This window comes from Oryzias latipes, chromosome 16 (genome assembly GCF_053564925.1).
Source record: "Oryzias latipes strain Hd-rR chromosome 16, Olatipes_Hd-rR_3.1".
Lineage (NCBI taxonomy): Eukaryota > Metazoa > Chordata > Actinopteri > Beloniformes > Adrianichthyidae > Oryzias > Oryzias latipes.
The window spans coordinates 26,339,138-26,355,589 of NC_136252.1; the positions used below are offsets into that span (position 1 = coordinate 26,339,138).

General features: G+C 37.5%; 1 protein-coding gene across 1 annotated transcript in view; it reads left to right on the forward strand.

The window, feature by feature from the left end:
* grik3 (glutamate ionotropic receptor kainate type subunit 3) overlaps positions 1 to 16,452 on the forward strand; it is a 159,312-nt gene that overhangs the window by 11,585 nt on the left and 131,275 nt on the right. The window lies entirely within an intron of this gene.

The window sequence follows — 16,452 nt, forward strand, 5'->3', positions numbered from 1 at the left end:
TTGATAAACGTATTCGTTGACGGTGGAAAGCACTTTGAATAGCTTTGATGAAGCTGCTTAACAAAAAGTCTTAGTTTAAAAGAAAACAAAAAAAGATACAAATGTTAGAATAAGAACAAGTTTGAATGCAAAATAATGGTAGATATAATTTAAAATGAAATAAAATAAATGTCAAAGACAAAAGTATTGATGACCTTGAGGAACTATTAGAAGAAATCTGCGCTTTGCTGCTGCAGCAGCTCAAAGCTGGCCTCCTGTTGTTAGAGGTATAAAGGCAGACTGCGAGTCAAAATGCAGCAATCCAAATGAACAGCTGCAAGGCCATTGACAGCTTTGAAGCCTGATCTCCTTTAAAAGACAAAGTTTTTCTCAAAACTGCATATTATTTTCCTAAACAGCAACAGGGCATAGTCGGTTGAAAAAAACAAGAATCTAATCTTTAAAAAACTTAACAAAATTCAAAAACTTGATTGATGCGGTCGATGATGTAGCGAGAGCCCCCCTACTGGCCCCTCAGGGCCTCTGCGTGGTTAGAGTAGGATGCCTGCTTTTAGGATTTGATGCTGTTTTGAAATTCATGACATGTCAATGTTGGCCATTCTCCCTAATGTTTCTGTATCAGTTCAATGAATCAAATTTCATGCTCGAACCATTTATCTTTATTATGTGCCCGTGTCCTTTCCATTTGCCACCGCAGCCGTCCTCGAGGCGCTGCTCAAAAATTCGAATAATTTCAGAACTGTTAAAGAGGAAAAACTTGATCAAAGGGCATTTTGCTTTCAGGGTCATGTTAGCAAAATGAAATAGTTAATTAGAGTGGTTCCATTTCAGTGTGGTGGATATTTATATTTATATTTTAGAACAGGGGGGCAATTTGTCTTCGATTTCCAGACGTATTCTATGTGTTGGCAACACACAGGTAGAGCTGCAGCATAAAAAAGGTAGAGGAAAGGAGAAAAAACTGACGGCAGGTAGCAGTTGAAGCAAGGGGACTTTTATTTAGCTGCTTAATTAGCTTGAACCGTTTGATCCCAATTTTAAAACTCGCCATGTTGCATTGCTGGCTCCTTTTGTGAGTTGCAGAGCCAGATAAAACTCAGCTTTTTTTTTTTCTTCTTCCCTGCGCCTTTCAAACAGCACGCTATTCACTGGAGCAGTATTAGCTTTGCTTTCCCTCCCCTGCATGAGCGTCAGGCTTATCTGCTCCCAACGGCTCTGTGTAAACTTGGTCACCTCTGACACCTTCGTTAGATACAGTTCTACACATCCTTTGCAACAGCGAGACCTTTTTTTTCTTCTTCCGGCTTTAAAGCAATCAAAATGTGACAATGGAGGTATCAGCTGCAGTGCACAGGTTTAAATCCTATTTAACTTGGGCTAAGGACAATGAAGGGAGGCTGACACTGTTTCATTCTGCCCTTTTAATCAAGCTCTCATTGTTAGAGGTGCACGGCAAATGTCAGGTCTTAGTTGGGTGATTCCCTCAAATTGCTGTTCCATGACTGTAGGGAGATGTGTGTGCATGAATGCGTGTTAAGGAGGGCGAGGCAGGGGAAAGAAAGAGTAAGTGTGTCCATGACAAGGGGATATATAAGGGGAGCTGGCATAGAATCCCTGGAGCGTATGGGTAGACCAGGAGTTACTAATCAACTGTGAGAGAGCGGGCTAAGGAAGACTCACCCTCTATTTCCCCCCGAGATTAAGAGAAGGAACAGATAAGACAAACCTCCTCAGGCCATAAAACACTACAAATGAATGGCTATCACCAAAAATATTAGGGGGTAGGAATGGGGCATTTGAAGCAGCGATCCTTTCCTTCATGTTCTGCTTCACGGACATCTTTCTTTTCCTCTCTTTCAATTTCATCCTGGCAGTTACAAATGCCATGACTACTAAAGGAAGTGCATTAGACTCAAGGGTTACCCCTGGAGCCTCTGTGGTTGCCCCTCCTCTGATGGATAGCCAGGAGGTTGGCAGCCAATGTCAATTTAGTTAACACAGCCAATACCCAGAAGATTCCACTCAGCACCCACGCTGAGTGCAGAAAAGACAATCTGCAATGGTCTGTCCTTTCATCAGCTGGTGATCCTCTGTCCAGGTTGCCCTTGAAGAGCAGAAACCGCAAAATGGTCCACATGTCTTAGTTGAAGACAGTCTGTCTGCATGAGACCACCTTTAGATGTATGGAACAAGCTAGAGATTATTGTTGACAGGGAGAGGGAAGAGGAGCAGAGACTGTGGGCGGTTTGAGGCTTGCAGCACATTTCAGTAAAGCCATTAGTGACGCTTGTATGAATTAGGAGCTCCAATGTAAAGCCAGAGAAGCAAGTAACCAACTTTCCCGCAGGTTTATTACTCTTCCTCTCTTACACTGGTACAGACTGCCTTCATTGCTACCACTTAGCAGGCAAACTAGATTGATTAGAGTAGAGAAAAACTTTTAATTAAGTAGCAGTTAGTCTTTTTTTAAACCAATTTCCATCATGAGGAGATAATTACAATACGGAGATGTTATAGTTGCCAAGCTGTGTTTTCGGGTCTCCAGTCATTGCGTTGCCAACATTAAATATTTAAATTTTTGCTCAATTTCTATTTGTTCATTGCCTTAATGTGTACTATGCATCGTAACTTCATCTAACATATGTTTTTTTAATCTTCTTTTTACCAAAACTATCCTAGTTACATGTTTGTTGTTTTTGGCTTTTGTCAAACAGAGACTCTTTTGAGTGACTATTATTATCAGCGAGTCTAGACATTTATCTATTGATGCTTTTAGATATTTGAAATAAACTAATTTGAACATCAATTTTTGTCAAAATGGGATTCATGTGACATTTAATAAAAAGATAGCCTAAATATGTTTTTTATTTATTTTTTTATTTTACAAATTCAGATAAGTCCAATAAAAAATTCCTGTTTTTTCTGTCCTCCTCAACTGCTAAGCTACATTCACATTCACGTTTAGGAGGCTACTTCCAGTGGTAGAAAACACACAGAAAACTCGTCATTAGGAATTCTGTGGTATGAACTCTTGCTTTTACGCATTGTCTCGTAGATTTCTAAGTCCGGTGGGCTCTACGTACATTGATTGCGCACTGGAAGTCCAACCAGTTGAACTAATACTTGCTAAATTGTGAAAACGCAATCAGGGACTCGGATTTGGCAGTGACATATGGATGGCGTCCATTCAGTGATTCAAACACTGGTTGTAAACGCCAACATGAACAAAAAATGAGTAATTGCAGTTTGTGCTCGACTGGAATTATGAGACACCAAGTCTTTCATGAATCGCAATAGGGCTGTGAAAAAAACACACCCTGAGGAAGATTCGTGAGATTACGCCACTTTGACATTCCGCGCCAAGACTCTTCCAACTGTAGGTGGCGGACAAGTGCTGGTAAACAGTAGAGAAACAAAATTATCCCCTCCCTTTTTCTCCCTGCTTGTGCTGGTCTGGTTTGAACTCCTCGGGTAAATTCACATTTTATGGAGCCGCATATAGTACATTCTTGAACATGTAACAAATGCTCGGTGTGAATGTAGCTTTCGTGCTTTGTTCCCATCAGCCTTGGCAATACGAGTTCAAGCAACCACTTCCAGTAAAAGGTCTATGTAAACACACATAAATGGCATCCGTTTTTGGGCTCTATGTACAAAATGTGCGGCTATTAAACACGTGTTGCAAGTTAAACTAGTTGAACGTTGACCAATCAGGGACTTGGATTTGGTAGAGATGAATGGATTACACCTCCTTTAATTCATGGAAATGCCAACTGTATGAAATTTGATTATGAAGGAGAAATTCATTATTAAACTTTTTTGCCCGGTTAGAAATATATGACACCAAGTCTTTCAAAAATCAGAAAAGAGCAGTAAAAGAAAAAGCCTGGAGCAAAATGTATGATTTGCACCATTTGGATATTTCGCACCAAGCCCCTTCCAACTGTAGGCACATCCACTATTGGGTAGCAACAGTCCAGAGTGAACTCAATATGTTGGAAGCACGTTCAAAAACCTGTGTTCAGCTTGTTATTGAACACATCAACATTATAGAAAATGTATTTTTATACGTTATTTATTTAATTTTAAAAAGAAATAAAATAAAGTCTGTCTAGCAAAGAAGACTAATTATGAATGATGGCAAGAAAACTGCACGAAGCGCTCTTAATTGCTTTTCACCGAGGCTGAACGTTACACCATGATATCTGTCTGAGCCAAAAATAATCTCCAATCAGCCAGTATTATCTGTTTGATGAAAGGGATCAATTGAAGTAGTGCTGCCATAATCATATGCAAATTTATTGATGCATCTGTGGTGTATTGTGTTGATTATTTTCATTGCTTAAGCAAACAGCGAATGTCCTTCCTCCCTGCCATTTAAGTCAGGTGTAAAACACAGGCTTCAGATTTCACAGAGGGTCTTTGGGCCACATTTACTCTTTTCTGTTTTCAGAGTTTTTGACATTTAACATCTGTATCAGTAAAGTGTGAACATGTCTTGTAAGCGACAAAACTCTTACACGAAATGTTAAGTGCAATTTAAGTCCTTGCATTGCCAGCCTTTGTTTAAAACATCAAACAAGTAAAGAAGCTAATAACAATATTACATTTGTAAAGCAAACTATGATTTTGAAATGTAATTGTCCTAATTTCTACAATAATTTCTTTATATTTAGCAGCCAAATAGGAGATGTTTGCTTATGATTTGCCTTCCATTCCTGTTTCATGTCTGCTGTGTGTTTCAAAAGACATCACAGTTGAAACTCCAGACGTTTTGAGTTTTTTTCTTCTCATTCCCATCAAGGAGCTTTTGTTATCTTCACCATTACTCAAAAAAATTATGACTTTCAGAACACTGACTGCATTAAAAAAGATTGGCGTCATGCCAGTGTTGGTGAATTAATGCTCAGTTAATGTCCCGCTCAGCCTTTCTCTGCACTGTTCACATATGGATTGCCTGTCTGCCAGACTGGTAATTACCTCAGATGTGGTAAGGACCATTTTTCTGTAAGGGAAACACAGGTTACAATGCAAGACAACCAAAAAAAAAAAGAATCTACAAACATGAAACAAGGATTGAGCAAGTTAGCATGTTAAACCCTAACCCTTTTGCAGATGAGGTGCATAAAGGGGATTTGTGATTTAGGGATGCACAATAATATTGGTACAAGATTGACAAATTATTACTTATAGAGAGGATTATCGATAACTGCAGACATTCACTTTTCTTCCCACAGATCTTGCTCATAAACTGTGGTTCTGCTGTGACTAAACAGCCATGAGGACAGTGAATGCATCAGTATGCCTGCAACAAACTTAAGCATGTCAGCTGTGAAGTGACAAGTGTCTCTGTGACTAGTAACTGGTGCCAGTTGAAAAATCTCCACCTTTTTCCAGTGTTTTTACACGCCACTGAAACCATATTTGTTGCACCAACATTTGCTCACAGTTCCAGGTGTAATGCCGAGTTCTGCTCGCCTGCTGAGAACTGCATTCTTTCTCCGGGAGCGAAAACAGAGCCGAAACAGAAACCTGAGCTGGGTGTTTGCACAGAAGCAAAAAGAAAAACCAATTGTTCAAAGTTGATCTAGCCTGGATTTAACAACAGCATTTTACAATAGTTACCAAGTGTCAAAATCTGAATAGTAAAAATCTCTTTATAGGCTGATTCCTCCCAAATTGTTTTTAAATTAGATTTTAGTTAATCCAAAACAGCTAAAGTGATTTTTGAGGGACATTAATTTCAGACTATTTGGCACCACACCTTCTTGTTTTGAACATTGCTGATTTAAGTTTTCGTTTAAAATATATCCTAAAAAAAAAATAAAAAAGTTTTATATTGGGTTATGTCTTCAAACGATCCATGAATAAAGGTTTGAACAATGAACGTCAGCCAATGTTTGTTCAAAAAATATTTGGAAAAAGTTCTAATATCACGTATTCCTGATGCCATTTATTGTGTGTTTTTAAGAAACAGCTTAATGTAGACTTAATATCTTTGTTTGTTATTAATTAGCAACAAGAACTAAAATAATAATACAGTAATAATAATACAAACTACAGTGACAAACTAGTGCTGGACAGAGCTTTTGTTGTAGCTACCACCTTTTTGGAATGATTTGAAGGCAGTTCACCTATTCTTGGTTATCTACATACTGGTCAGATTTAAGGTCGCAATGCCCAAAAATAAAACGAAACAAATCTGGCAGTTGTAAGTCTCCCATTAAAGCAGCCAAAAGAGCTCTCCCCTTGAAGAAAGATTTTTGATCTGTTAAATTAGACTAAAAGGTTCAAAGCATCACCTACAGTACTTTTACAGCTGTCATGCATATGACATAAAACATCTGACATCACTTTCAGAAACTAGATTGTTAGTTCTACTTTTTCTTTATTTCAATGGTAGTTAGAGTATTTTTCATTGCAGTGACATACTCATGTAGCACCTAACATCGTGTAACACCTATGGTTACTTGATGAATGGAACTGGCTCCAAACAATACTGTTTTCATCTGCCTTAGAAACCTTGATTTACAAAAAAGAGCCAGTAAATGATCTTCCAAACATTGCAAATTGTTCAAACACCATAATGACTTAAAAGCAAGTTTTACAACATATTTAATTAGCCTTTTTTTCTGTTTTTTGTGGAATTTTGAGAATTTTTGCATTTTCTCTGATCTGAACCTCCAGTGCACCAACCAAAAAAAGGCCTTTTTGTTAAAGTTTTCCACTGAAAGAGAGTAAGATATGAGAAGATGATCCTATGACAGTAGGCAGAGAGGTTTGCTAATGGACACCACTCAGAAAAGCCCAAAAGTGTGTGCATTTCACATTTCATGTTTCATAGAAGTAGAAAAAGTACCCCTGTTACCTCTTTCTTCTCTCTTATCTTCCTCTCCCTAAAAAAAAATAACCATCAAAGTCATAATCTGTGAAGAAGAGTTGCTTCTGCTCATTGTTCCTCCTTTTTCCTACCAGATAGAAAAGGTGCCCCTCATCCCAACCCATGCCCATTGTGTTGGTCCCTTGTCAGAGAAAAATGAGAAGTCACTCTGTCACCTGTCTTGACCCATATAACACAGCTTCTGTCTCTTTAACATGCATTATAACAAGACATGAATTTCAGTTATCAAGCCCAGTGACTGGAATCATATGGTTGGGCAGCGATTAAGCCTCATTCAGTCCAGTCCTTTAATGTTTACAATGCATTTTTGATTATTTCAAAAAAAAAAATTAACTGCTTGAACAAACCACTGCTACAACTACTTTTTTTCTCTCTTTCTTTTCCTTTCCCTCTTTTTATAAGCACTTCAAGTGATTGCACCCACCAGCCACCTTTGCTTCCATCCAGTGTTTCCTTGGACATCTTTAGGCCTTGATTTCAGAGCTAAAAGTTGGGGGTGGAGGTGGGGATAATAGCGCATGGAAATGGCCTGGTGATTGCCTTTTCCTGGCGTGTTGATGGAGGGTTTGAGCGATTGTGCCCCTCCCTCCTTGCTGGCTGATTAGCTGCGGAGCCCTGGAGCCTCTGAGTGACACACTGGCTCATCAGACCCTGCTCAGCCTGACAGAGACCCAACATGATTGCACAATGCTTCATAATTGTCCCCCACTTTAGTTTGGCGTCCGGCGCACTGCCATCTCATCTTCATGCTGGAAAAGGATGCCACACAATGTTGACTTCTTCCTGTCACATCGCAGGACGCACACATGTAAATTAAGCTTGTGCATGGGAGAGATGTCATAAAAAATATAAGTTCAGGGGATTTGATCTAAACTGTATTGCTCATTTCAACATTGATTGCACACAAATGGGCTTTTTTTAGAACCCTGATCGTTCAATCAGTGGGCACATTTAATCAAAAATGAAACGTTCCATTGTAGTTGCAATATTTCATATTGACTTTTAAATGAATGGCAAGTAGAGGAGAAAATTGGCAGTTGTCTAAAAACAGGACAATATTTTTGACAAGAAGTGTTCCCCCTTGGCTCCTTATCTCTATCTGCCAACACCAGCAGCTGCAAATTGGCCCAGCGTAATATCTTTTTACTAAGGCAATTGGAAAAGAATTGCCATAGTGGCATTTCTAATCACTCAGTTGGTGGACATGACTGAAAGTTAAAGCAGTCAGAGCGGACAACTATGGCCCAGGTTATTGATTCATACGGCTCATATGGGTGAACTGCTGGAAGGTGTGGAACTCATCACAGACTGCATTCATTATTTTTATGTTCTGGCATTAGCCTCAGGTGACATTTCAGTTTCTTAAAGCTGAGGCTAATGCCACTATGATCAAGTTATAACTCCTTGGCTCACATTAATTTATTTAGTCATTGGAGTTAGAGTGTGGTCAGTCAGAACTTGTAAAAAAAATCCCTCTCAGTTGTTAAAAGTTGTTTCAATTGTGTTAGATCGAATGTGTAATCGCTAAAATCTGCTTAATTTTGGTGATTAGGCTTTTTTTTTTTTAAAACCATCTGACCCACAAGATCTAGGATGTTTCGAAATTCTCTACTATGTTAACGGATGTTAGGACGTTCTCATAGTTAAAAGTATGTAAATCTGCACAATTGGGCTCAAACCTTCAGCTGTATGAAAAAAGGAGAAACCTGCATTTTCAGCCCGGAAGGGATTTATAATTCATGATGGAATACTACTATAGGAGACTGGATAAAAAAATATATTTTAGACAAGCTTGGAGAAACTAGAATAATAAATGGGTATAAAATAAATCATACTAAATACATACATTTTCATCTACATGATATGCAAAGTGTATTAGTCCCCGTTTTTATACCATAAATTCAGTACACATGCAAATGCACATAAAAGATATGGTGCTTTCAGGTTGCCATTCCAATTGCTCGGGGAAAGAAGCTTTTCATTTGTAGCAGACTTGTGGCTACAGAAGCGTTTCCCTGACTGCAGAGGCAGAAATAGTCTGTTGCTGGGGTGGTGAAGATCCTTTTTAGTCTCTGGATCCAGAGAGTGGGGAACGTTGATCCAAAGCAATTTTGTACTTTACTGGGCCAGGGACTATTTCCACAATGTAGGGAAGATCAAGAAGTTCCCATCTTGTTAACAAAAAGTGTGAATCTTTGAGATGCATTCATCCCTCTGAATCAAAGTGGAGGAGACTTTTAGCCCTGATTCTGTATGAAAGGTAACACATCTCAACTTTAACGCATGAGCTTTGCGAATTGCACTTCTGTTATGCATCTGTAATGTCTTGAGTTGTATCAGCAGAGGCGAGAGTACGAGAACTTTTGGTCACCGTAGAGCAGAAGCCAGATTCAGCTTACATAACATAGGCCAAGCTTTTCTTTTGAAAATATATTGTGATCTTTCTGAATGACCTTTAATTGATCAGTCAAGCCATTTGTCAACCAAGACATGATTAAAGGACGTGTCCCAGACATTATTGTACCTGCATGGGACGTATCCCACCTCATTCCCCTACAGCAGATGTGTCAAAATCCGGGCCTCGAGGACTGTTGTACATTTTTTCCAACCAACCTGCCATTGAAGCTCCTTACTGGCTAAACACCCCTGATGTAGGTAATCAGTAACAGATAAGGCACAAGTCTACATTTTAAAAATTAAGTATTTCTGAAAAAAGTCAGAAGACTATCTGTAGATTTTTTAATATTGGACAGAGACCGATAAACTCAAATTTAGCAAATATCGGCAGTATATCGATAATAGCACCAATATATCGCCCATCCCTAGTCCATAGCTTAAGACAAAAGCAGCCTTGCAGTTTGATTTCAAATCCAGTAGATAATCCAAACATTTTGAAGAGTAACATCCCTGAAACATGGATGTGTCTTTCATACGTCTTTTTATTCATTCTGCGCTGCCCGGTCACAAAACCTGGAAAAGGTCCAAACTCTTAAGTAGTAATAGGTTTTGCTCATGTCCAGCTTTGGAGGAACTCACTCCGTTATGTATCTTGTGGTGTTTTTACTTCTTTTATAGCTTTCTTTCACCCCCTCATGCCGAACATAAATGCATGCTTTTGAATGGGTCATTTCTGCTCTGAATGTTCCCTGCTCTTCCTGCTGTGTAATCCTCCATCTACTTTGGCACATTTGCCTTTTTCACCCATTACAGTCTCAGTGATTCCACCTGCTGCACATTTCCTAGATGGCATATAGTACATTATTTCTTCCTTACTTTGTCGTGGCTTTTAAATAAAATAGGAATCAGTGTCGGCCTTATATGGGATGATGGACTTTGCAGTGGCGGAGGAGACTTTTATTGGAGAGTAAATCCACCATCACATTCAAGACAAGTATTTACATAAGCAGCAGAGGGATGCAGCATGTGTATGGCTCCTCTCAACGTTACACATTTGTTCAGTGGGAAAAGACTCCAAGTGTTTATGAAAAGCTTTCAAGGAATACATCAACTTTGTCAAGGGTCCCTGAAGAATGATGCAAAAATAGCTTGTCTTGAGTGTTTGTGTCTTTGTGCACAGGAATAATGTAACAATAGATTAAAAATAACTCGTTATTTTGACAAAACTCAATGTGGCCTTTTCATTTTTCCTTAAAATGTATAGATTGAAACCATTGAAGTAATGTAATGGAATCAATTTTACTGTATTTTGTCTGATTGCCCTTTCGTTGCTAGTTTTCTGATAATGTTTTTTGAGTTTACTTTAAAGAAAATGTTTGAGGGCTTATCTTTAAATATTCCAGTAGTATTTGGGATCGAATGAAACAAGTCTCAACAACTAAAATGTTTTTCTCTGCAGCTGCATTTAATGAGTACAGCTCTGAGTCTTGATCTGCCAGGTAATATCGGGATTCTTCACTACGAGCGGTTTAAATTCACACTATTAGGCATTAGGCAAACTGACGGCTCCCAGAATTTACAAATAAGGACTAGAAACACGTTTTTTTTTTATTTTTAATTCCTATTTGTCGCCCTCTTAAAGTGAACTTTGTAAAGACTTACATATTCCAAAAAAGACAAAAAAAACTAATACCGACTAATGCACAAGATTCTAGCGATGCGTAAATCCTATGATTATGCTGGATCCATTAAATGCAGTAATATCAGTCTTTTGGTTTTAATGTTGCCGCAGCGATTGCAAGCTGCTTAATAAATTGATACACTGTGGGTGTTTCTGCTCATACCAGCCCCTCAGACTGACAACAGAAAGAAGTAGATGAATTATGCTGTAAAAACCTGTACAGGGATATTGTTTTTGCAATGATACACACATTCATCTGCATCAGGCCTCATTAGAGCTCTTAAGAGAACCAGATAAACAGAATTTATGCAGAATCTGCTTCCGTTTTGAGAGTGCTGATTGATTTAGGGTCAGAATATGGTAGGGGGGTTACACATTTTTCCTTCAAGAAATGAATTTTAATTAATATCATTTTCCAGTCTGGCTCAAAGAATATTTACATCTTATGTCTCATTTGAAGTCAAGAAATTTCTACTTTTCAAAAATATAAAAAAAAAATGAAGCCATGCAAACTGGATCCTGAAAAGCATGTGTTTAATCCAATATTTAATGACTCCTTTTTTCAGTAAAAAATAAAAAGATTCTTAGTGTGTAAAACACTTATGTAAGCTCTTAAGTCACTAATGGAGAAGCATTAGATGTGACATTTGAGCATACTGTCCACTCTGTAAAGCAGAATACCATCCAGGAAACATGTCACAAAGAGACAGTTGGACTGACATTATTTGGAATGAATGAAATGACATGTTGGGATGAGAATTGGGAAGACTTAAGGGTTTATGTTGACACTCAGTTTTTTATTCAGCATTTTTTCCATAGTTATTTTTTTAACAGATATTTTAAATTGCACTAAACCTTCTCTTGACTGATGTTTTAGCCAGTTCTAAATATTTGATGGACTACAAAAACAAAAAATAAAAGGAAGAAAAGAAATATCTTTTGTTTGACCCTGCAACATGACACCAAAGGGATACAACGGGTTTAGGCAACGGATGGATGGATCTTATACTTGTTTTTATAAAAGGTCAAATTCATTTGACAAGCAAAGATAAAATGGTTACATTACATATTTTGCCAAATTTTACATACATCTTTGACAAACAAAAAAAAGTTGGCCTTAAAATAGACAACGACACATAAAGCTATTTTCTTTTTATTTTTTATTTTCCACTTGTTTAATTCTTTTCAAAAAGATTTTGTCTCCATTTTTTATTTAAAAAATGTATTTTTCCACTGCCACTACATAAAATGCTTTATTTGTTATTCACCATTTCTTTCTTTCACCTACTTACATAACCATGTAATGCATTCACAATATGTTTGGTATTGTTTGGTTAGATTGCCATGCCTAGAGAAGCAGAGAATGGATTTTTGCCTTGAATATCATCCATTTTGAGCAAATTGAACTCCATTTAAAAAGAAATTATAAAAAAGTTAGGTTTAATTTAACATAAAAAAAGAAAGAAGACATTATTTCCTGGACCGGTGAGCTTATTAAATAACACAACTTAACTTGCTCAAAGACTTTGTGGCATTGAGTGAAGGGGTCAAATGCCTTTTTTAGTTTTGCACAAATTCTCGCCAAGTCATCTGTCCTCAGCTTCAAGCTTGATAATGCTTGATTGTTAAAGTGAAACTGATGTAAAGATGGGAAGACAGTTGATGTTTTTTGGTGCTGCCTGATGTTATGAGTGAATCATTGTTGCATGAAGTCATGAGCAGTTTGGCAGTCAATGCTCGTCACTGTTGGTATTTTTTATCCTGGATTTTTAGAAACCCAGCGTTTCATTTATGCCTTTACGTTAAGTCTGAAAAATGTGAGATTGTCTTTATTTTCTAGTCTTTGTCCTTGTTGGAAGAAAAGCGCTATATAAATATACGCCATTTACCGTTTATCCTAGCACAACCTGTCTAACAACACTTTGTCATGTTAGGCAGTAGATAATATGAGGCTAGGAATCCATTATAAAACCTTTATTGTTTCTTTATGGGCACATTTAACAGCCCCATTAAATGCCATCCAAACATGCTCTCACATATAAACTTGGAAGCTTAGCTGTTTTCGCTCAACGTTCCTCCATAATTTAATTCCTCCATAACTGACTGTAAAACATATAAATAAACATGCACAAAGTAAACAGATGACACATTTTCGATGGGTCATCATAGTGGATTTATTATTTGTTGGTGGATGAACTCACAAATCATTAAAGCTGCGCAAAACCAAAAATAATCATCAAATGAGATTCAGTATGCTAATAGGTTTTTTTTTTCCTGCTTAATTTAAGACGTTCCCATTTGTTTAACCTTGATGTTCCCAAGATCTTCCAAAATCATCTTGACTCATCTTCAAATGGGCAGACGATCGGAATGCAGAGACTTTTTGCTGATCCGTTTTTTATTCATTTGTTTTAAACAGTGAAGCTGACTTTAGTCACACTTTTTATAAATAAAATTTGATTTGATTTGATTTATGCTATTTATTTTAGTCTTAGTTCACCAACATATTAGCCCAATAACATTGAAAAAAAAGAGAAGCTCAACCAATTCTAATGCTAATACACATAATTTTAGATTTTAACACCCACTGTGGAGAACTTAGTGACATCTAGTACCCCACAGAGCAGCTAAATTATAAAAAGAATGATGATAAATTGAGTCTGTGTTTGCTTTGTTGCCTTTGGGGCAGTTCAGCACGGCCATGCAAGAAGGTAGAGGAAAAAAGTAGGTTGACCAGCTTCAGCTTTGCATATAAATTGCTCATTCACCTCAAAGTTTATTATTTTTATGTCATTCTACCTTATTAAAAACAAAATCATTATTATTTTATAACACAATTTTAATCAGCCTAAATTTCACCCAAAACTGTTTTAATTGACATTTGCAGGGCTTTTTACATCCTGCACATTTTTTCATCGATGTGCATTTATTAAAGTAACAATACTAATACATTAATAACTGCTCATTTCATTGGTTCATTTATGAATTTTAAGCTATGGAGTTTAAAATACTTGCGCATTTACTCACAGTTGGAAGAGGCTTGGTGCAAAATGCTGAAGCAGTGCAAATCAAATCAGATTTTTGTCTTACACAGCTCTATTCCGATATATGAAAGACTTGGTGATGTATAGTTCCTGCCGGACAAGAACTGCAGTTATTCTTTTCTTGGTTTTCAATCAGTTGGCTATAGTTAAACCAATGCTACCCATACATCATGAGTCCCTGACTGGTCAGAGTTCAACAAGTTCATTTCAGGGCATTTTGTATGTAGAACATGAAAATACTAGTGTAAACACATCAGTAGAAGTCATTGTTGCCGGAGATTATTGTAACTTTGTGCCTGTGGCGACACCTGAAGGGATATGCTGAAAGGTGAACAACATTGCAGTTTTATACTGACAACCTGTATTTTTTTTGTCTATAATTGCATTTCTGATTGCTTTTGTACAGTTTACTGTACAAATCTGTCCAGCAGCTGTAAAGTTGCTGGATCTTTTTCAGGTTTTTCTTTTCAAAGCTGACCTTGCTTTACTGCCTCGGACAGACCAATATTTATACATCAACCAAAATAACCAAGTTTTGCTTATTTAGCTACTGTGCGGGCAAAAAAATAACCATTTTTCCGTGTAGAATTTCCATGGATTTGACACCTTCGTGTAATTACCTCATACATGTACAGTCCTGGTTTTTTGATCAAGTTTGTTTGCAAATTTTTGGCAGCTAACTTTATGTATTTGTCATAAATAAACCCACAAAAGCATATTTGTTGCGTATCATTCCAAAAAAGTTGTGGATGATGTCATCTTAATTGACAAATGTCAATCCAGTTCAAAATCAAGCAGCGAAAACGTTGTTACTGTGTTGTAAATTGATCTATATCTTAGAAATGACAAAAAATGTATGTTTGGAAAAAGGAAAATGGGTAAAACCAAGTTCATAACCATGTGCCATGTAGTCAGCTTATGTTTTTTTTTCAAAGGGAATCACTGACTGAGGTGTATAGCATGCCTCTGGTGTTCAGTTTGTAGCAGCTGCTGGGCAGAAAAAAAGGAATTTTTAGATTTAATAGTACGTAGGAGAGAGAAAAGCAATGAATAAATAAGAGGTTATACGGTGGTGCAATTCAAATCAGCCTTGGATTCAATTTGTTGATGGAATAGTAATAGCAAAGCCAGAGAGAGAAAGCAGAAAATGGTGTGTGATTTTCTTCACTTGCTTGCATCTCACCATGCTAATTTGTGTTTCATGCTCTGCAAATGCAAGCATGAAAAGCCAACCTTGGCATACAATTGGATTTTTTTTAGTTATTATTCTAAGTAGATTATTTAGGCACCTATGCATTTATTTACCTTTGTCATTTGAAATCATTAATCTCTTTAGCTGCTGTGATAATAATTGCAAGAGCTTAACAGCTGTTTCGGTTTTTTTCAGAAGAACTACTTTTGGCCCAAGTGGCGGCCCATGTTTCATTATCGTGTTGTCTGCGCTGCTTCATGGGTCTCTTCAAAGACCACATAAAAAAAAAAAAAAAGAAAGGCACAGCACAAATGTCCCTCCTAATGACTCTCAGCTAGACTACTCCTTGTATCATTTATGAGCCAAGAAGAAAGGCGGGCATCATTATAGTGAGCCCATGTGAAATCCACTAGCAGCATGATGCTCGACAAAAAGAATCCCCTCCTGGCACATCGGGCGTAATGGGACACATTAGCGTATCGTTAGCCTGTTAGCAAGCCTGGAGGTCAGACACTAGTTGCCAAATTCCTGCTGCTAAAGAGAAGAAGAGCATGTTCTAGCTGTCTGTGTGTTCATTTGTGGGCAGATAAGGCACAGGCGATGGTATTTTATCAAGAGATTTCAAAAATTCCAGAAGGGTTCTAGTGCGGATTGGGGACAAGAGAGTACATTCAGGTTTACTATATCAGCTGTGACTGATCAAGTCACAGGCTGACATTTATAAATGCCCCTTAGATTAAGTGGGGCTCAGTTCTTTATACTTTTAGGATGTCTCTTTTTTTCAAAGCAAACGCAAGGTCTGCCTTAAAATCCAGAGAATATCAGTCCATCCCTCTTTTTTTAAAATATCAAATCATTTAAAAAAGCACAGCGGGGAGAAGAAAAAAAAATCCTTTTTAAAAGGAAACATTTTCCATTCATTCTGTATCTCACTGGTGGGGAAATAGAACAGTCTGAAATGTCACCAGCCACAGATGGAGCATAATATGAGTCTATAAAACATGAGAGGCTGTTAAAGATGCTCATTGCATCAATCACAGCAAGTCCTTTGTGTCGAGAGTTGCTAATAGATAGTTCAGCTGCATTTAAGGGGTTTTGCTTTATCATAAGGCTAAAATACATCCTTATAGTATTCATGACTCCATTATTTGACCGCCAGTAATTTGTGAAGCAGCACAACAGACGTATGTTACCTACGTAGATTACAGAATAAGCAGGCAAAGACTAATGGGAAGAT